This window comes from Zalophus californianus, chromosome X (genome assembly GCF_009762305.2).
Source record: "Zalophus californianus isolate mZalCal1 chromosome X, mZalCal1.pri.v2, whole genome shotgun sequence".
Taxonomy (NCBI): domain Eukaryota; kingdom Metazoa; phylum Chordata; class Mammalia; order Carnivora; family Otariidae; genus Zalophus; species Zalophus californianus.
Window position 1 is genome coordinate 37654011 of NC_045612.1, and position 21819 is coordinate 37675829.

The 21819-nt window shown below is 47.6% G+C and overlaps 1 protein-coding gene across 2 annotated transcripts in view; it reads right to left on the reverse strand.

Moving 5' to 3' along the window:
* PAK3 (p21 (RAC1) activated kinase 3) overlaps window positions 1-17058 on the reverse strand; it is a 248120-nt gene extending 231062 nt beyond the window's left edge. For both annotated transcript variants that reach the window (XM_035725555.1, XM_035725554.1), the window contains exon 1: window positions 16918-17058. The gene's annotated coding sequence lies outside the window, so the exon portion shown is untranslated. The remainder of the gene's footprint in view (window positions 1-16917) is intronic.
* Window positions 17059-21819: the final 4761 nt, after the last annotated feature.

The window sequence follows — 21819 nt, forward strand, 5'->3', positions numbered from 1 at the left end:
GAGACAGGGAATTGTTCAGGACCCTTAATTCCACCGTGATACTAAATCCATACCCACCCCCCTTCAACATCCCTGGCTGGGTGCTAGAGGACGGGCTAAAGCCCAACTAACCCCGAATAGCCAAAGCAATCCTGAAAAAGAAAAACAAAACTGGAGGTGTCACCATTCCCGACTTCGAGTTATATTTCAAAGTTGCAGTGATCAAAACAGCATCATACCGGCACAAAAATAGACACACATTAATAGAACAGATTAAAAAACTCAGAAATATACGCAAAATTATATGGTCAATTAATCTTCGACAAGGATGAATGAATATCCAATGGGAAAAAGAAAGTGTCTTCAACACATGGTATTGGGAAAACTGGACAGCTACATGCAAAAGAATGAAACTGGACCACTTTCTTACACCATACACAAAAATAAACTCAAAATGGACTAAAGACCTAAACTGAGACCGGAAACCATCAAAACCCCAGAAGAGCGCACAGGCAGTCATTTCTCGGACATCGGCCGTAACAACATTTTTCCAGCTATGTCTCCTGAGGTAAGAGAAGCAAAAGCAAAAAGAAACTACTGGGACTTCATCAAAATAAAAAGCTTCTGCGCAGCAAAAGAAACAACCGACAAAACTAAAAGGCAACCCACTGAATGGGAGAAGATATTTGCAAATGACATATCCAATAAAGGGTTAGTATCCACACTACAGAGCGAACTGGTACAACCCAACTCAGTTCCTCTTTGAAAAGCAACCTCAGAAGTTAAAGGGTACTGGGCAGGGTGCTGCCTCTGCAGACTAAGTCATCACACAGCGCCCCCTTGAGGCCTTCCCTACAATGGACCTCTAGTGCCAGTCAAGCTCCCAAGCGCTGCTGGAAGGTTATGGACTCTCCTCGCCCTTCCCACACTGCTGGTGGGGACTGCTACATCTCTTTTTTAGTGACTCATCTGGGCGTCCATGCATGTCTACAGCTGTGTGCGAAGTTCCTTGGGTACCTGAGAATAATTCTAGACTTTCCCCTGAGAAGGGAGCAAGGCTGGGCTGGGTCGTACCCAAGGAGCAAGATGTATATGATTTCGTTCCAGGGCTGATCTCTGAAGCCAGGACATCCTAAAGTGCAGGTGATCCGTGGGTCACCTGCACAAGCATTTCCCAAGATGCTTGTAAAAATTCAGAGTCCTGGGCTCCTACCTCAGCACTGCAGGATCGGATAGCTCTCTGTGGAACTGAAAGAATCCCATTAAAAAAAACGGCAGTAGGGACACCTCCTTTTAGTTTTGTCTCGTTTGGACGTGGTCACCAGCTATATTTTGTCTATTTTGTGACTGAATCTAAGGTTCCATAACATGCTAGCCACGGCCTGTGTTTTCATTTTTTTTTAAAGATTTTATTTATTTATTTGACAGAGACACAGTGAGAGAGGGAACACAAGCAGGGCGAGTGGGAGAGGGAGAAGCAGGCTCCCCGCTGAGCAGGGAGCCCGATGTGGGGCTCGATCCCAGGACCCCGGGATCATGACCTGAGCCGAAGGCAGACACTTCACAAACTGAGCCACCCAGGGACCCTCAGTCTGTGTTTTCAGATGCCACATGCTGAAAGCCACGAAGGCCCACCCCTGCCTGAACAACTGAGGCTTTTAGGCCACTTCCTGTCTTCCCCTTTGCCATCCTGAGCTAGCCTCCACACACCCATGAGGCCGTTCTTCTGTGAACACAGAGCCTTTACCGCACTACTGAAGGATGCTCCAGGGACCAAGGTTAGAAGTGCCCGGTGTATCCTGCTGACACGGCAGCAATTGCTCAAAAGGTGATTAATGATTGAATGTGGCTCAAAGTATGTATCAAAGCACCTATCTCCTCGAGAGTATGTCATATTTTTTTTGTTAAAAAAAGAGCTTAATCCAGAGTCACGTCTGATGCCTTAGCGAGAAGAATAAAGTTGAAAGTGGAAGGAGTTCCTTCCCTTAATTGATCCATCAGTCAGTCTTCAATACCTCGTGGCTTGGATGCTTTGGGGAATACAGACATGAGTAAGACATGGCCAGTGTCGTCAAAGAGTTTAAAGCCTACCTAGGGAGACAACAAATACACTCGTGTTAACTATCATCAAAACAAAGGAGTATAGGATCCATGCTGAAAGCGCATTAGAGATGAACACGTGGCACAGGAGGGCTGAGCTGGGCATGGAGCCTGCTTCAGGAGACATCCCCCCCACCACGTCCCTCGGCGGTACTGCCAGACATCTCACTCAAACCAGACACACGTAAGTCTTCCTTGATTGCTCCCTCCCCTCAGCCCCCCATATTCAGTGCCTTAGCAAGTCCTTTGGGCTCTAGCTGCAAAATGGATCCCAAATCTGCTCATTTTTCTCCATGGCCACTGCTACCCCCCTAGCCCAGGCCACCAGCGATCTCTGTGCCTGGCCTCCTCTCCTGGCCTCCTAGCTTGCCTCTTTCTCTATCTCTCTCTCTCTCATTGCCACTCTCCAGTACAATTTCTTGTAGCAGTCAGAGTGCTATTTTAAAAGTATAAATTAGGGGCGCCTGGGTGGCTCAGTCGTTAAGCAGCTGCCTTCGGCTCAGGTCATGATCCCAGGGTCCTGGGATTGAGCCCCGCATTGGGCTCCCTGCTCAGCGGGAAGCCTGCTTCTCCCTCTCCCGCTCCCCCTGCTTGTGTTCCCTCTCTCACTGTGTCTCTCTGTCAAATAAATTAAAATCTTAAAAAATAAATAAATAAAAGTATAAATTAGATTATTTTGATCCCTCACTTAAACACATCAGTGATTCCCCACTGCACTCAGCATACACAGAGAACTCGTTCCCAAGGCCTGCCAGGCCCTTCAGGGCCTTCGACCTCACTGAGCGCCACTTTCTCCCTGGCTCACTTGTCTCTTTCAGTCGCTTGAAGATGGCGAGCACCCACCTCAGGGTGTCTGTGCAAGCAGTTTCCCTCTGCACGGAACACTTTCTGTTAATATTTATTCATCTAACGGGTCTCAGCTTGGATGTCACTTTCCCCAGAAAGACCTCTCTTGATTCCCCGCCCATCTAAATCAAGTCTGTCGTTACGGTCTCTCCTACTGCCCTGTTGTTTGCCTGCATGGCACTCACTACAATTTATAATTATATGTGCCTGGGTTTATTTGTGTAATGTCCGTCTCCTCCTGTAGACTGCGAGCCTTGTGAGGGCAGGGCATAGGTCTGTTTTGTTTATAACCATGTTCTAAATGCCTAGCACAACATCTGATACGTAATAGATGCTCAAGGGGTGTCTGGGTGGCTCAGGTGGTTGAGCATCCGGCTCTTGGTTTCCGTTCAGGTCGTGATCTCAGGGTCGTGAGACCGAACCCCACGTCGGGCTCCGCGCTCAGCGCAGAGTCCACTTGGGATTCTCTCTCCCTCTCCCTCTGCCCCTCCCCACTGCACTCTCTCTCTCTCTCAAATAAATAAATATATATCTTTAAAAAAAAATAGATGCTCAGTATGTGTCCTTGGGCTAAAAGGATGAAAGAAGAAAGGCGTAAGGAAGTGAGGTGGTCTGAGAAGGCTTTCTGGAGAAGAACCAGCAGGAGGATACCCTGAGCAAAGCCCTGGAAATGAGTATTCGTGCACAAGGTACATTCTGGGGATGGGACAGGTCTGACTAGAGTATGGGATCTGTGTGAAAGAAATACTATCGGAAATGTATGTTAGAGTCCTCCCTAGACATAAGTAAAAAGTCTGAGACTCTAGGCTAAGCAGCGGGACCTTGATTTGGTACTTTCCACCATGCCACTACCCTAACCTGGTCCCATCGACCCCCCAAAACAGCCCGGGGTGAGCAGAAGGCACTACTCCTCCTCGGCTGCAAGCAGTTAGGGGGGGCGTGGCCCTCCTCCTCCCATCTCAAGCCTCGGCCAAGGGCCCCGCAGGATTGGGATTGAGCAAGGGGAAGGGGTGGTGAGGGAAGACTTGTCAACATACATCACTGGTCCTCCTGCGTCATACAAACCCTTCCGAATATTCTGTAGGGGTCCCGCTTCCCATCTTGACCCTCCCTACTCAAGTCGACCGAGACATCTAGGAACGACAGTGGTGCCGGCCTCATAAGGTTATCGTGAGGATTAAAATGGGAACTACCTGGCAGGTCCTTAGCTTAGTGCCCAGCGCACCGTAAGCGCTCACTGAATGTTAGCTGTTATTACTCCTCCTCTATAAAATGGGACTAATAATAGTAACTACGCTCCCACGGGACTGTTGTCACTATTAAATGAGATAATACACGGAAATGCCCAGCACATAATTAGCACCCAATAAATGTGAGCTATTACTGCTGTTATTAATAGCACGGATGGCGGCAGCAATAATACTGAATGGTTCGGGGAAGGAGTAACAAAGGCTGAACTAAGGCACAGACATTGGGAAATCCACTGAAGGCAGCGCATGCCTGAAATGGTCACTCCGGGGGCCCCAGAGGTGGGGATTCATTTAGAAAGAAAGGCTCAGGGACTAGTATACAGCCAGTTCGGGGGTGAGGGGGGCGGGACAGGTCGCTTGGTCACCAGGCTGAGGCAGGTGCTGCCCCGGGAGGTGGCCTCCCTCAAGGCAGGCCCTGTCGCCAGGGCCCAATTCCCAACTCTATTGATCAGGTAGGAATTGTCACTATGGTAGCATCTGGTTGCCATACTTGATGAATTACCTGGGGAGGAGACGCCTGGGCTCTCCAGCCTGTTGTCTTGGAGGAATGCCAGGGAAGGCGAGGGAAGGGCAACCAACAGAACTTTGTGCTCCCTGGGCTCCTGTGGGAGTTGCCCCGCAGGCCTCATCCCCGTTGTTTTTACTTTGTGAGCCGTTTCCGGGCCTGGGAATCAGCTGCTGTCCAGAATGCCAACGGGACACTGTGGGGGTGCTGTCGCAGGAAGCCCTGTCAGCCTCAGGAGGTCCCCACGCAAAAAGGCCCTGTCCTCTGCTTGTCCCAAACAGTGCATACCACACAGGCATCAGCAACCTCTGCTGGGGTGGGAGCGAGGCCCAGGGTGGCCCAGACACTGAGAAGCCAGGGACCAAAGGGCCTACAAGGGTCACTGAGGTTGGCAACTGGCTGACAGTGACACCTTTCGAGCACTTCTATGTACCAGGCACTGTGCTGAGAACTTTGCGGGAATTATCTTGTTTATTCCCGAAGGGGGGGAAAAAAACCCTAATAAGTACCTACTCTTTTATCTTCATTTTACAGGTGAAGAGACTAAAGTTTAGCGAGGGTCAGTGACTTGTCCAAAGTGCCTGGACCCACACCCCTCCACAGGGCTATGTGCACTCCTAATAATTAAAAAAAAAAAAAAAAAGCTGTTGGGGCGCCTGGGTGGCTCAGTCAGTTAAGCCTCTGACTTGGGCTCAAGTCATGATCCCAGGGTCCTGGGATCGAGTCCCACATCGGGGTCCCTGCTCAGCGGGAAGCCTGCTTCTGCCTCTCCCTCTGCCCCTCCCCCTGCTTGTGCTCTCTCCCTCTTTTTCAAATAAATGAAGAAGACCTTAAAAAATTAAGCTGCCATTTATTGAGCACGAACTCTGGGGCAGACCCTTGACCTATATGATTGCTTTGATTCCTTTCCTGAACTCCATGAGTGGGTACAAATTATTACTTTTTCCATTTTACAGAGTTAAAGGCAGTTAGGTGGTTAAGAAACTTTCCAAGATCACACAGCCAGGAGATAGGGCCGGGATTTGGACTTGGGCACCTGATTGCAGCTTAACCTTACACTGCCTTCTCTTTTTCTCCAAAACAGCTCTTTGGCCAGGGAAAACCTGCAGAAGACAACCGCAAGCACATAGCTTGGCCCATTTGTTTTTGCTCGACTCTCTCCACGGACAAGGGAGAGTCAGGATCATTGCAGATGGGAGACCTGGGGCCTCATAAGACCTTGAGGCCCTACTGACTCTCGTGACTGGGAATAACAATAAAAAGAGAAGAGACTCTGTGGAAAATGGGTGGAAGTCTTCATCTGAGGGCTCCAACTCAAAAGAGATTTTTAGAGGAACTGCAGCCAATATAAGACCTTGCCAGGAAAGAGCCAAGAAAGAGGGGAAAAAACTTTGTTTTTGTGCAGCAGTGTTCGGTGCATGCACTCCAGTCAGTGTGAAAAGTTGGGCTTCTTCAAATGGGGCATTAGCTTAGGGTTTGAGGAGAGACTCCGTCCCGTGGGCATATTCTGGAAATCTCGGTGCCTGGATGTGTTGTGCTCATGCGTTTGAGACCCATCAATCTTAGTCCATTGAGTCTGAATTGGTGGCTGCCAAATACCCCTTGCTCCACACCGCAAGTTTGATAATGACGATCAGGCAAGAAGGACTCAGGTGAGCTGAAAATGCAAGAACCCAAGCCTCTTCTGGGCCCTCCCCCTGACCCTCTCCCCTTATCCAGACCCCCATTAGCTGAGAGCATCCCAGCACTCCCTTCTGACCTCTGGTCCCCTCTAGCCTTGGTGCCGGCTTCCTGACAGGATTAGGAGGAGAAAAACAGCCGGTAGGTTCCCTGGCTATGCCGTCTGTGAAACTAACAAGACTCGCAGGGTCTCGGGAATTTCTCTCTCAATGTGGTTACCCGTGCGCCAACAGCAAAACCCATTTCCTGGCCCCAGCCTTCCAACGATACATAATGACCCTGGCCACATCACTCTGCCATTAAAATGAACTCGCCTCTCTTTCCTGGTGTTTGAAGTTATTCAGACTCTTCAGGGCTCAGGCTTCACAGCCAAGAAAATCTGTTGCACACACTTGCTTTTGGCATAACCGCCTTATTACCGCAGGGGAACGCTTCGTAGCAGAATATTCCGTTTAACCATTCAGGCCCCAGGACCGGGCAGCCAGACCTGCTGCGCTACTCACCAGCCGAATGAACTCGGTGTGCAAGTCACTTGGAGGCTCTGAGGCTCAATAAATGGCAGCTATATATAAAAAGGAAGACTTGCTGTCTCTGAAAGTTTGCCTTGGAGAAGCATCTCTCTGGCTCCAAATTCCCCTGCAATAAAATGCAGGGCTGAAGCGTGAGCCACAAGAATGTAAGTGGGGTAAATGGGTGTATGTTGATGCTGACTCCTTTCCTGTGGGCATTGAGAGAGCAGGAGGGCACTGAGGCCGTGCCTCTAAAATCAGTGCTAGGACGAAGGGAGGGCTGAGGGGTACGGTGAGAGTTGGGGGGGAGGTTAGGGCCTAAAAACCTGGGGTGTTGAAATCCCATCAAGTAAGGGAACCCACTGCCATGCTAGGGGTTTGAGGAACGGAAGAGAAATAAACATTTTTAAAAGTCAAAGGAGGTGTGGAACCAACAAATGGGATTCGAGGGCAGAAAGTGTCTGAGTTCTGGAAACTACTTTGTCCTTTCTCAGAAATGCTGCTACTGAAGATTTTGTGCCAAAGGGCCTGAAATATGCTCACGACTGAAGAGCTGGTCAGTCCGTTCATCCAGGCCTGCTCTTATTCAAAAGAACATTCTGCTCTCCACTTACCTAGGTAGAAACCAGCCCCAGGGACCTAGGTCAAAAACCAACCTCCTCGAATGCAGTCTCGTGTCATAGGTTTCTCCCTTAATTTTCTTTTTTTTTAAGTTTTTTTTTTTTTTTTTTAAGTAATCCCTATACCCAACGTGGGGCTCGAACTCACAACTCCGAGATCAAGAGTCACATGCTCTACTGACGGAGCCAGCCAGGGAGCCCTGGTGTCACGGGTTTCTAAGCCAGAGCTACTGGGAGGCCAGGACTTTCTCACCTAATAGGAAAATGGTTTTTATTCCCTCAGGCCAGAAAGCCCAAGGAAGGGCTCTTGCCTCCTGAAAGTTACCACAGGAGGGGGCTCCCGCCTTCTTTGAATCACCTAAGAAGCTGGTTAAGGCATAAGAATTCCTGGGTCTCCTCTTGGAGTTGTAGATTCAGTGGGTTGAGGTGAGGACTCCAGCTTTTAATGTGCCCAAGTGATTCTGTCACAAAAGCACGCTCTGACTTCAGAGATGAACATGCTTTATTTGAATGGAAGGCACTACAGGATAGATCTGTGATTCCTAACTATGTCCTCATTGTATATGTGAGGAACCTGAGGCCCAGAGACATTTAAGCACTTGTTCAGGGTCACACAGCTAATTCGTACCAAAACCAAAATCGGAACCTGGGTCTTCTGCCTCCCCATTCACTGTAAGTTCCATTTACCGACTATCTTTGCCTCTCAGCAAGATTTTTTTTTAAAGATTTTATTTATTCATTTGAGACAGAGAGATACAGAGGGAGAGCGAGAGCATGAGCAGGGGAGAGGCAGAGGGCGAGGGAGAAGCAGGTTCCCCGCCGACCCAGGAGCCAGACGTGGGGCTCGATCCCAGGACCCTGGGATCATGACCTGAGCTGAAGGCAGATGCTCAACCATCTGAGCCACCCAGGCGCCCCTCTCAGCAAGATTTTTCCTGGAAGTTTAAGTACATAGACGGTTGTCCCTCCTGGTTCTAATCGGAGTTCAAAAGCAATGCTACCTTTGGGGAATAATTCAGTAAAAACAAAACACGATGATCCCGAGTTCTACTGAAAGCATCAAACATAGTTTTAAAAAGAAAAGAAAGCCTGACCTTTCCCCTTATGACCATCCATAAGGAGAAAGAGGACACAGGATTTATGTGCAGAGACCATATTTGTGGCTACATTGCTTCAGTTTTGAATCATTCAGCACTGAAGAGGAGACACCCTGGCTTTAAGATGGGACACTCGTGAGCTTAACAACCAAAAGCATGTCTTTCTCAAGGCTGCAAAGATGAACGATTATATTGTCTGGCCATCAGTCCCCCTGTGAACTCTCCTTATGCTACTCCAAACCTTTAAAAGAAAGAAAAAAAAAAAAAACCCAACAAATATTAGATAGGATCTAAAGCCATTTGCCAAATACCAAGATTTTAAGGTAAGTGGGAAACCACAAATCATAAATGTCAATAGTTCAAATAATCCAAATGATTCCTTTGGGTACCATTACCCCCCCCCATCCTCTGACAACTCAAAAGCATCCCAGCGATGGGCTGTGTATGTACCGTGCTAGGTAAAGGGAATGATGGGTAAGGACAAAGGGCATTCTTAAGGGTATCCGATGGGGAAGCAGCACCTCAAAGGCACCAAGGTCCATCCCTAGGGGAGACCAGGTGCCAGATTTTTAGCTAGCAAGTGCTGGGGGTAGGTCAGGAGCCTTTCCCAGCAATGTCCAACTCTGAGAGCCCGGTCTCCTCTCCATCTGTCTTCACCATCTGTAAAATGGGCCACCATCGTCACCATCCGTTTGCATGTCTCACACGGCTCTGCCACCCCTCAAGGAATTTTAAGGTTGCTACCGTCACGCTAAAGACAAAAGAGAGTTCTCAAACCACACAACCGACCCCCATGACTTCCATCTTCTCCTAATCCGCAGCCCTACTCGTGGCCTAGAGCAGACAGCCAAATCCCGGGGGCCGAATCTGGACGTGAGCAGGAAGGAGAGGCAAGAAGATGAAGCAAGCAGCCGCAGAGTGAGGGGAGAAGCTACACCTGTCCCCGTTTGCCACCATTCCCTTTGCAGAGGGTGACATCACTGTTTATTTCTGTGAGAATAACTTCTCATGGGAGGGCCTCAAACTTGTCCTCTTTGCAGGAAGTCAAGTTGGATAGAAGCTGACTCCTACTCAGCACTCAGCCTCTGGAAAATTCTGGAACCAATCTAGCTGACCTCAGAGGTCGGCGAAGATGCGGCAGTAGCTTTTTTTCCCAAGGGTCTTACAAGGTAGGTCTCTAAAGTCAATTTGCCATTGTCCGCTGCTGCCAACAGAAATGACCCTCAATGGCCACTCATTTCACAGTGAATTTAGAGAGACTTGATGTTGGGAAAATGCGTTCGACACAGTTCTAGTTGGAAATGAATTAAAAAGCCTGTTTGCTTAAATAATTGAAGGTGAAGCATGTATTACATGTGTTTCGTGTGAAGTTAGGGATTTCTGCTCCAAACCTTTCCTGGTGTCAAATATGAATTCCTGCCTAGCACTTGATTTAAGAGCCGAAATCTTAATTATTGGAAGGCATTAAGAGGAGGAGCAAAGTATACTTTTATACTCTGTGGTTGGAATGTAAACTAGTAAAAAGAAGAAGAAGAAGAAGAAGAAGAAGAAGAAGAAGAAGAAGAAGAAGAAGAAGAAGAAGAAGAAGAAGAAGAAAAGAACACTTCAGAGAACAATTTGGCAAGATCTAGGGAAAAAAAATTACCTGAAAAAAGCCAGTCCTCGGAATTTATCTTAAGGAAATAATGAGCCCAATGCATATGATAGAGTCCAAGGATACTCACTGTGGCCTTGTTTGAGTTTTCATAAAAGAACAGAGTGCCAATTAGGAATTTTCAAGTTTGAAACATTTCTGTACAACTGAAAGACACTTTAAAATCGAAGCAAAAAAGTAAACAATAAACTGCTTAATATACTTACAACAGAGGAAGTGTTAGCTGCTGTCTGATATATGAAAAGAGATTGCAGTTGTCAAGATGATAAAGAACAATTGAATAGAAAAATACGCCAATAAACATCCGAAAAGTTGTTCAACCTCTCTGGTACTCAAAAAAAAAAAAAAAAAAAAGCAAAGAAAATAGGGACTGTTTTCAGCTATCACATTATCAAAGATTCTAAAGATCAAGAGTATCTGAAATTGAGGGAGGAAGAGCCGAGCTAGAGAAATGGCCGTTGGTGGTGGGAAGGTAAGTTGCTATAACCTTCTTGCAGGGCAATTTGGACAGGGCTCTGTTAAAATCAAGGATGTGCAGACCAGTCTTTGAACCAGCAGTTTCACGACTGGCTATTTATTTTACAAAAAGCCTTGCAAGAGTCTGCAGGGGTGCAGGTAAAAGGAAGTCGGCTGCCCCAATATTTAGTAATTATTTTTAAAAATGAGAAAGACTATAAAAATTCATCACTGAAAGCTGGATTAGAGACATTATGTCCCAACCATAGAAATTAGAGTACTATGCAGCTCTTAAAAAGAATGAGACAGCTCTAGGTTTACTGTCAGGAAAAGACGTCCAGACAGAGTTCCATGAGAAGCATGTTGGAGAACAGTATTCAGAGCACTGGTCGCATCCTTTGTTATTTTATGCACAGGAATACATATAGGAATATTCATAAAAACATGCACAGAATGATACATACCAAACGGTGAACAGGGCAGGGATCGGATGATGGAGAGGCCCAGAACATTCTACTTCAGACTGCTATTTTTACAAGTATACGCGTGTATTATTTTAATCATAAAAATGCTTTTTTGAAACAAGAAGTAAGGCAAGCTGTGCCACTCCCCCACAATCTCCCAGCCTCTAAAAATGTCCTCTTCAAGGACGTGGTGTTCCTGCATCTAAGATAATTTCTAATACCCAAGCCATGGGCTTGTTGCTACTTAGAAGTTAAGAAACACCGGAAAGAAGTGAAAGGGATGCCCCCATTCTTTTAGGAGAGTTTCCTTTCATTCTATTAGGGTGAAATTGACACCCTTTCTAGAAGGACCTTCCTCTCCTCTTTTCACATCTCCCGCCATTTTTCCTGCCCTGCCTCCTTTGCCCCCTGCATGTTTTTCATAAGGTTGGGAGAAGGGGACATGGCTTGTTCATTTCAATTCCTTTTCTGTTTTTACCTCAGGAACTGAATCCAATCCCATTATTTCATCCTAAAGAGATTCCACACTAACTTCCACTCCCCCAGTCTATTCAGCACAACGCTCATCCGGGTATTTCCAATCCCTTCCTCCCCCCCAAGTTAAGGTTGACAATTCCAACTCTGGGAATTTTTCGTATTTAGGGAGCGTCTACGAGTGACCCTACACTGTGTACTGACACCAACAGCCGGCAGAGTTGGAGCCCTGCACCTACACGACCCTCAAATTCCATGCCCTTTTTGGGGGGAGTTCATCAGTAGCATTCATCAAACTTTCAAGGAGGTCATGGGTCCACAAAAAAAAGTGAATCATCACCAAGGAAGAAGGACTTGGTGATTCAATCATCCACTGAGTATCGAAGCAGAATACCCAGTCCTGAGGTTTCTAGAGTGGCTGGGTGAATCAGACAGTCGGACACTCAAGAGGAACACAAAGAGAGAGGGGAAGCATGGCCTTTTCGGGCTCCACTAGAAACCTTTCTCTCCGCTAAAGGTGCCACACGAGAGCCCACACAACTCGGGCCTGGACATGACCTCCAGGTCCCACTGAATGAGCCAACTCACACCCCCCTGAAGTACACAAGAAGACGGCTGGGTCGAGCGGAAAGAGCATTAGGAAGCAGCAGATCTGAGTTCAGGCTCTAGAATGACGACTGTTGTGTCATGTGATAGCTGTGGGATCCTAGTGAACGCACTGCACTTCTCTGGCCTTTTGCTCAGCCGAAACAGAAGCTTTGCACCAGATGAACTTGGAAAGGCACTTGCGGTTCCACCATTGTGAATCTCCCCTACTGAACAGGTATCTCTGCCAAACTCTCCAGAATAGAGGAGGACTTCGCTCTCGAGGTCCAGTAGCGCAGTCTTCAAGTCACAGCGTCTGCTCTCATGGCTGACCTAAACCCTCCCTGCTGTAACTGAAGCTTGTTGCTTTCATGCGGGGAGTGGCCAGTTGCGCGTAAGGTGCACGGTGGAATGGGTAAATCTAAGGTCTCCCCGTCAGTCTCTACCCCTGAGCCAGCTGGCAATGGTTATTAGCTGTTAATTCTCAAGAAAGGCACTCTTCCTTCAAGGTGGCTTGTAAAGAAGAGAGGTTGAGGGAATTAATGAAGAGCCCAGGGAATTGGAGAGGGTCAGTAGTCACACGAGTGCTTTTCCTGCAGCCTTTAAATTTCCTTAAAGATGGCCACGCCTTCCTACTGACCACACGGGCCGGGCACGGGGGCCGCTGAACATGAACCCTACAGTGGCTGCAGCCAAGATGGCCCTCCGGAACTACTTCTGCAGGAGAATGAGTCTGAAGGATAAAAGCAACTTTCCAACTCAACTTAATTTCCACCTCCAGGGTTCTCTGGTCAGCAGGGTATGTTCAAATTGATGGGATTTTTCTTACGGCCCTACTGATGATACCTCTGGCCCAGGAAATTAGAGGCCACACTGGAATCTTCAGGAAGTGGAAGGAAGTAAGCGCAAAGAACTGAGTCACCCAAGGTTGAATGAGGATAGGTCTTTGCAGTCAAAGCCGAGCAGAGAACTGAGGCAGTCTGCCCAACAGTGCAGCAGAAAAACAGGATTTGGGCCTGAATTATCAGGATAATTGCCTTAATTCTGCACTTCCCTTTCATAATAACCTCGAGTTTATATAGAGCCTTTCTTCTAAAGAGCTCAAAATACTTGCAGAGATATTATCTTAGTTGTCATCACAACATCACAGACGGTGAGAACAATGATTATTATCAGCCTCATTTGGCGCATGGGGGAAGGAAGGCCCAGAGGGTGAAGCGAGGTGTCCAAGTTTACCCAGCAAGATACCGACAGCCTCCGAACTCTGAGGGAAAGGCTCTTGCCTGGCACTGCCCAGCGAATATTCTTCTCAATAGCAGTCCGGCCAAATGCCTGTTGGAACACCGGGTTCTGTGGGCAAATACACCTGGGAAAGGCTGCAGATTCTCCGCTCCAGGCAAGTCATCGTATACATTAGCCTGGTAAAGGCTTTCAGAAGCCCTGAAGTAAACAAACCTGTTTTTGCTTAAGCAAGAATTTCCCAAATTTAACTTGACCACAAAACTCTGTGTGTGTCTGGATGTGAGTGTGTAACACCTACTAGCATCCGGTGGAACCAGGCTTCTTCGTCACCCACACTGAGAAGCCCTTGGCCCAGCCACTAGAGTTACCTGAGTATAAACACAGCAGACGTATCCATTCTGTTCCAGCCCAAGCTGTGGGGGAATGTGCCTTAGAGATGCTGCCTGATACTTTCTGCTACTGACAGCCAATGAGCAAAGGACCTTGATGTGCCCAAATGACCCCGGGCCATCATTTCCTCTGCCTTGGGGCACCGGCCAGGCTGGGGGTGGGGGGAAGTCAATTCAAGCTCAACCGCTTCTGCTGGCATTCCTTTCAAACAGAACCCAGGGCTATTTTTGGTCTTCATTTCAGGGAGGAGATGCTCAGGATGCTGGTCCAAGCCCTCAGAGCCCACACTCTTAACTAGCATTGTTTTACGCCCACCAGGCACTTCCAGCAGAAATCATTCATCCCTTAGGTTCCTTTCCAGTGCCATTTATCAGCCCGTGCAATTGGCCCCAACACAACAAAACGGGAGACTCAGAATGTGCGCCCCTATTCGGGCTTAACCGCAGGCGTCTTAAGAGTCAGTCCTCACACAGCCATTCCTGACAATGCATCTAACATACAGGACAGAAATCCTGGGCTATTATTAATTACCAGTGACACCACTAACAGTATCTAAAATGTAAAAGTCCCTGAAGACCCTGTCCTGGTTAATTTGCATTTTACATACAATCCAAATGATAAAAGATAACGGACAATGGATTTCATATTTATTACTACCATTTCCATGCTTTCAGTAGTCAGTATTTATTAAACACCCACACCACGAGGGAAAGTGCCTGCACTGACATTGGTAACTTCTTGTGCACAAAGTAAATACAACGCGGGTATATCTTTCTTTATCCATCTATTGGCTACACAAAAAAATTGTGTAACTTGCATTTGGGGTAAAAATCTTCACTGTAAAGGTCAGAGGGGCACTGATACTTAAGATGATCTGATTATGAAGCCTTTTGTAAAGCAACACATTCTGCAACGTGAATACTGTCCATCTAGGTCTTTTGCCTTGTAAATACATACTCACCCACAGCAGATTTGCTTAAAGCAAAACACTAATATTTTTAAAAGAGCTGGACCTTTCTTAAGATGGGGACATGTGCTGATCTTTATCATAGATAAGAAACTGCTGGTTCCTTCTGGATTCACCATTAATCACCATCCCAGGCCAGTTTGTGATAGTAATACTTCTGAGGACTCCCTGCCGTCTTACTTAACTATGACCCCTCTGCCTTCGTACATGCCGGTCCTTCAACTTGGCCACCTGGTGAATTCATTCTTCAAGACTCACTCAAATATCACTTCCCCCATGAAGCCTGTCTGTCTGTCCGTCTGTCCTTCCTTCCTTCCGCCATTTCTTTTTTCTTTCTTAAAAGATTTTATTGAAAGAAAGAGAGCACGCGTGTGCACATGGGAGAGGGGGGAGGGGCAGAGGGAGAAAGAGAATCTCAAGCAGTCTCACCGCTGAGCGTGGAGACTGACCCTGAGATCGTGACCTGAGCCGAAATCAAGAGTTGGACGCTTAACTGACTGAGCCACCCAGGCGCCCCAAAGCCTCTCCTGATCATACCTCCCACCCCCAGCTAGGCACCCCTCCTCTGTGCTCTCACAGTACCCTGCCTATCTCTTGTCATACTCTACTGTAATCATCTGCTTACACACTCAATCTTGTCTCCCGGACTGTGCACTCCCTGAGAACTGAGATGATGTTTTATTCATTTATTCGTTTATATACTTCCAATACCTAGCATTACCACTGGCACATAGCAGGTGTTTAATAAATGTCGGTTGTTTGAACAATCAGTACCCTTAACTGTACATTTTTGGCCCCTGACAAATAATGCTTTCTTAAAGCCTCAAATAAAATGTACAAGAGAAGGTCTAGCAGTGCAAGAGAAGATCTAGCAGTTTTGTTCATGTTTGTTGATTTCTTCTTTCTTTGATAAAAAACAAAACAAGACACCAGACCAATTCACATCTTACAGTTCCAGGAGAATAAAAAAACCCTCTAACCCAAATTCACTACTAATACATAGGTGCATCTAGTATGTTTATTTTTCTCCAAACATACAGCTACATCCTGGCTCAAAAGTAACATCACTGCAGCAAAGACGACATGAGCATCCACTAATTAAAGGGGTGTGGGGGGAGGCACTGCAGGGATCACTGTAAGAGCTTTGGATCCTCATTGGCTGAGAGAGGGAAACCTGCTAAGAAAGTTGGGCGTCTTTGGGGGAACAATAATGATGTCCAGTAGGACTTGGTCAACCTGGCTGGAAATTCCACAAGCAGAATGTCCTAAGCAACAGCCCCAAGCTGGGGGGATTTCCATCACTTTGAAACCATCATTACCCTTCCAGTGTGGGCAGAACAGGTTGGACCTGATCCGCCTGCGTGTTACTGCAATCTGGCTTGGCATGGGATGATACCCAAGGACATGTAATGCCAGGAGTAACCCAGCCCCATGGCGCGCGCGCGCGCGCACACACACACACACACATACACACACACACACACACGACACCCCACACTCCAACTCATACTCACTGCATCCCACACAAAACCCGCACCATCTCCCCCTCACCCGACACACGCCACCGCATTCCTGTGTGCCCAGTCACACACACAGGGAGTGCCCCCTCGCATTCTCTCACTTCCCCAGTGTGCCTGGCCCACACCCCACACCGCCCGCAGACTGCAGCCTAGCCTGGAACTGGAAGCTGGTGCGGACTGGTTTTTGTTGTATGTAACAAAGCCCCATGCACCCAGGTGCCCCGCTGGATCGGCTCCATCCATCTCTCCCCGCCCCCATCCACGAGCTCCCAGAACAAGAGAAAGCTCAGCTCTGGGAAGTGGATGCGGGGAGTGGGGGTGCACGGAAAGAGAGCTTGAGGGGTGGGCGGGGAGCGGGAGTCCGGGCAGCTTCGGGGCTCCCTCGCCACGAAGCCAGAGGGACGGCGAACTGGCCAAGGGACCGAGCTGCCCTCCCGCCCCATCGCACCCCGTCTATTCATAGAAAAAACCCCAACGCGGAGAAATCATCGACCCCCGCGCCCGCCGCGCGCCCTCCCGGCGGCTCTGGGGAGCCAGGGGCGCTCCAACTGCCCGCAACAAAGCGCCCCCCGCACAGACCTGTTCCAGGTTCTCGGCGGCCCGAGCGCAGGCAGCCGCGGCTGAGGGTTCTGCCCTTCGCCGCCGCGGACGGGAGGAGGAGCAGGAACTGGGGGATGAAGGAGGACGAGAGGGGAGAGGAGACGGTGGCGGCGGCGGCGAAAGGAGGAGGAGGAGGATGGAGGAGGAGGAGGAGGAGGAGGAGGAGGAGGAGGAGGAGGAGGAGGAGGAGGAGGAGGAGGAGGAGGAGGAGGGGGAGGAGGAGGAGGAGGCGGCGGCGGCAGCGGCTGCGTCTGCGGCCGCTGCTGAGGATGCTCCGGCGGGAGGCAGGGCCGGGCGCGCGGGGCGTGGGCTCACGTGCGCCCCGCGGCCCCGGGATGCGCGCGCGGCTGGGTGTGTGAGAGCGTCTGGGTGGATTTTGACTGTGATTATTCCAATTCCGACCTAGTCTGGAACTTGTGGTTCCTGCAGCCAGGCGGAAGTGAAACCCTTTCACTCTCCCAAGCCTGATTGTGCCGACCTGGCGATGGGGGTGGGGGTTTGGGAGCGAGGGCGGGGAGATGGGGTTCAGCACTAGGGCTCCGGGCCTGCCGTCAACGCCTGCACCTCTTTTATTCAGTCTTCTTTCTGGGTACTGGTGGCCTGCGTCCGCAAGTATCTCTGGAAAGCCTATGGCCAAAGAGAATAACAGAAAGAGACCCGGAGACCGAGGACAGTCCCCATCCACATCACATTGCATTGAGTGAGCACTCACGCTGTGCTGAGCCGGCTGTCTCCAGTACCCAGAAGGCAATTTTCTGTTCTAACTTGGGATTGACTTTCAGGAGTTTGAGGTGCCCATAACCTCATACGAGATCTACCTACACTTCACCTTTCCTCCTGTGTCTCATTCCATTGCAGTATCTCTGCACTTGTAACCAACGTGGCATCCATTCAGTTCTGTACTTTTTAGTCTGCTTACCTAGGCAGCATCATCCAGGTCTCTGGTTTCCCTGGTGTCAAGGGGTCATTTAATCCTCGTGCCACTCCCCCTCTAGGACTGGGATATTCAGTTTAGATGAAAACCAAGCCTGGCTTCCTGGGGGTCACACAGTTGAAGGTCATCATGGATCCGGTTGGAGACCCCGTTTGGCTTTGGACTCCTAAAGCTAAGATAAGGGGAAATGAATTGTGAGAAGCACAACTTTTCCCCATGATTCAATCCTTGTTGAAGCCCTTGCTAAGAACTCTGCTGAAAGTCTTCCTGCTCAAAACTTTTTCAGCATTTCACTTCGTCTTGCTAGTGGTTTATGCTTGTAGAGTACGTTGGGATTTACAAAGCACTTCCCAATAATAGGATCCCTACCATAACATCTCTGTGAATTAGGCAAGGAAAATACATTATTTGTATTTTACACATGAGTAAACAGATTCAGCAAGATTAAGTGGTTTTGCCTAATATTACAGGCTAAAGAGTGGCACACTCAGAATTGGGACCCAGATGTTCAGATTTCCAGGCCAAAGTTCCTTTTTTTTAAATTCCATCTTGGAAAAACATTTCAAACTCATCTGTTGATCTCCACATTGGAGGTAAATGGTTTAGCGCCTACACTAAGTTGAAATTACTAACAAATATTTCGAAAAAGTATTTTCAGTTAGATCCATACATTCAGGTACAACTCACAAGTTAGTGGGCAAAAAAGAGTCAAAGATTTTTGGGCCTCAGTTTCCAATCAGCAGACATAATTATTCCTTTGATTCTGTTGCCAGCTACTGCAAGCGTAATTTGAAATGAAGGTAGAGAAAGGACAATACAAAGAGGGCTTATTTGAATTTCCTGAGGTGATAATCTTGTGAATGTTTCCCCCACAAGCTAGATCTGCATCCTCTAAGTCATGAGAGTGAATCATTGTTTGCCACCAAGGGAGGAAACCTGTCTCCCACACAGCAGCCTGGGCAGTCCCAGGAGCGTGCAGATGGATATCAAGCCAAAGAAACAGGTGAGTGCAGCAGGTAAAAGCTCCACTCTGGAGTCAGACCCAGCTGGAAAATCCTGGGGAATGACTCCTTATCAATGACCCACCTGTCAAATAGGTGTAGAGGTGTGAGGACAAAAGGCAGTGCAACAAGTGTGTGAGGCAGAGCGAGGCTCCATAAATGATAGGTATTATTATTCAAGAAAAGCGACAAGTGCCTCCATGGGCCTTTCTCCATTAAAGGCAGAATTCCTTTATTACTAGTAAGACCTCGACATCGAGCGAACGCAGAGAAAGAGATGTCTTTGCTCCAGGATTGGAGAGATCAAATGCTCATGATGGGAGGTAGGCATGATAAACAAATAGAGATGAGGAATTCTCTGTAACTACTGAGGACCAAGCATGGAACTGAGAAGAGAAGAGGATCCGAAGAGGATGATGAAGAGGCCATGCAGGATTGCGCAGGGGATTGTGACCCAGATTCTTGCTATACTCATGGTTATCAGGACATGCCTGCTAGCGGTTTTGTAACAATGTACATGATTTCCTCGGAAGGGGAGTTTTGGCTCCTCTGAACAAGTATCTGTTTATCAAAAGACCTAGGAACTGCCTGGGTGGCTCAGTCGTTAAGCGTCTGCCTTCGGCTCAGGTCATGATCCCAGGGTCCTGGGATCGAGCCCCGCATAGGGCTCCCTGCTTGGTGGGAAGCCTGCTTCTCCCTTTCCCACTCCCCCTGCTTGTGTTCCTGCTCGCTCTCTCTCTCTCTCTCTCTCTCTCTCTCTGTCAAATAAATAAATAAAATCTTAAAAAAAAAAAGACCTAGGAAAGAATTCCATTCAGAATATATCAGAGATACCTGCATCTTCCGTCCAGTCAGGGACTCCCTGTTCTGATTTGGTACCAGAGACTATCCCCGTTTGAGCCTTGACAAGCACAGAGAGATTGAGTCATAACAATGCTCAGAGCCAAGGTGCAGAAAAATGGTGAAGGAGATGAAATTTGTCTCCGACACACTTCCAGTCTCTCTGCGTTGCATGCTTTCCTTCGTACTTCTAATATCTGGACATCAAAATCCCTGCCTTTCCCAACTGGGGAAAAAGTGACCTGACCTCTTCGTTTACAAGAAAGTGCCTTTGTGTGCTTCTCTTTGCAAAAGGAAGATTAGCTGGCGGAGACAACACTAAGCCCAGTGAAATGGATCACTGATGCTATATAGAAGTTCAGGCATTCTGGGTAGTAAAAATACCTTGGGTGCTCTCAAATCATTCAGTTTTCTCACCACAAATTATTTTTTTCCCTGATAACCACGTCACACGAGACAAACATGCAGAATGGTCTGTGTGATGCCAGGCACCTAAAACTGGAAATGATGCAACTGATGAATCACTGAACACTACATCTGAAACTAATGATGTACTTACTATATGTTGGCTCATTGAATTTAAATTAAAAAAAAATTAGAGGTAGGAGACGAGGCTAGGGGGTGGACAGAGTTCAGGTCTCTCCCTGAATCTTTTTCTTTATTATTGTGGTAAGAACGTTTAACAGGAGAGACCTACCCTCCTGACACATTTTTTTTTAAGTGTACAATACAGTATTAACTAGAAGCACAATGTTGTACAGCGGATCTCTGGAATTTAGTCATCCTGATAACTGAAACTTTATATCCAATGAATAGCACACCCCCTGTTCCCCCTCCTCCCCAATCTCGGGCAACCACCACTCCACTCACTGCTTCTATGAGTTTGGCCATTTTAGATACCTTATAGAAGTGAAATCATGTGGTATTTGTCCTTCCGTGACTGGCTTATTTCACTTTGCATAACATCCCCCAAAGTTCATCCATGTCCCATATGGCAGGTTTTCCTTCTTTTTTTAAGGCTGAATAATAGTCCACTGTATGGGGGCGCCTGGGTGTCTCAGTCGGTTAAGCAGCTACCTTCGGCTCAGGTCATGATCCCAGGGTCCTGGGATCGAGCCCCGCATTGGGCTCCCTGTTCAGAGGGGAGCCTGCTTCTCCCTCTCCCTCTGCCTGCTGCTCCTCTTGCTTGTGCACTCTCTCTGTCTCTCTCAAATAAATAAATAAAATCTTAAAAAAAATACTCCACCATATGTATAGTCCATCCATCCATTGATGGACATTTAGGTTGTTTCCACATTTTGGTTATGTGAATAATACTGCAATGGACACGGGAGTGCAAGTATCTCTTCAAGATTGTGATTTCAGTTCTTTTGGATAAATACCCAGAAGTGGGATTGCTGTAATTTTTTGAGGAAATGCCATACTGGTTCCCAGAGCAGCGGTACAATTTACGTTCCCACCAACGTGTAGAAGGGTTCCAGTTTCTCCACATTCTTACCAACACTTGTTATCTTTTGGTTTGGTTTGGTTTGGTATGGTTTTCGCTTTCATTTTGGTTTGATAATAGCCATCCCAACAGGTGTCAGGTGATTTCTCATTGTGGTTTTGATCTGAATTTCTCTGATGATTAGTAACGTTGAGCATCTTTTTATATACCCCTTGGCCATTTGTATGTCTTCTTTGGAGAAATGTCTACTCAGGTCCTTTGCCCATTTTAAAATTAGGTGGTGGTGGTTGTTATTTGCTCTTGAGTTGTAGGAGTTCCTTACATATTTTGGATATTAACCCCTTATCAGATACAGGATTCACAAATATTTCCTCCCATTCTCTAGGTTGCCTTTTCACTCTGTTAATTGTTTCCTTTCCTGTGCTGAAGCTTTTTAGTTTGATTCAGTCCCATCTGTCTGTTTTTGTTTTTGTTGCCTCTGCTTTTGATGTTATATACAAGAAATCATTGCCAAGACCAATGTCATGAAGCTTTTCTTCCATGTTTTCATTTTAAGAGTTTCATAGTTTCAGGCCTTATGTTTAAGTCTTTAATCCATTCTGAGTTGATTTTTAGGCATGAAACATGGTAAGGGTCCAATTTCTTTCTTTTGCATCTGG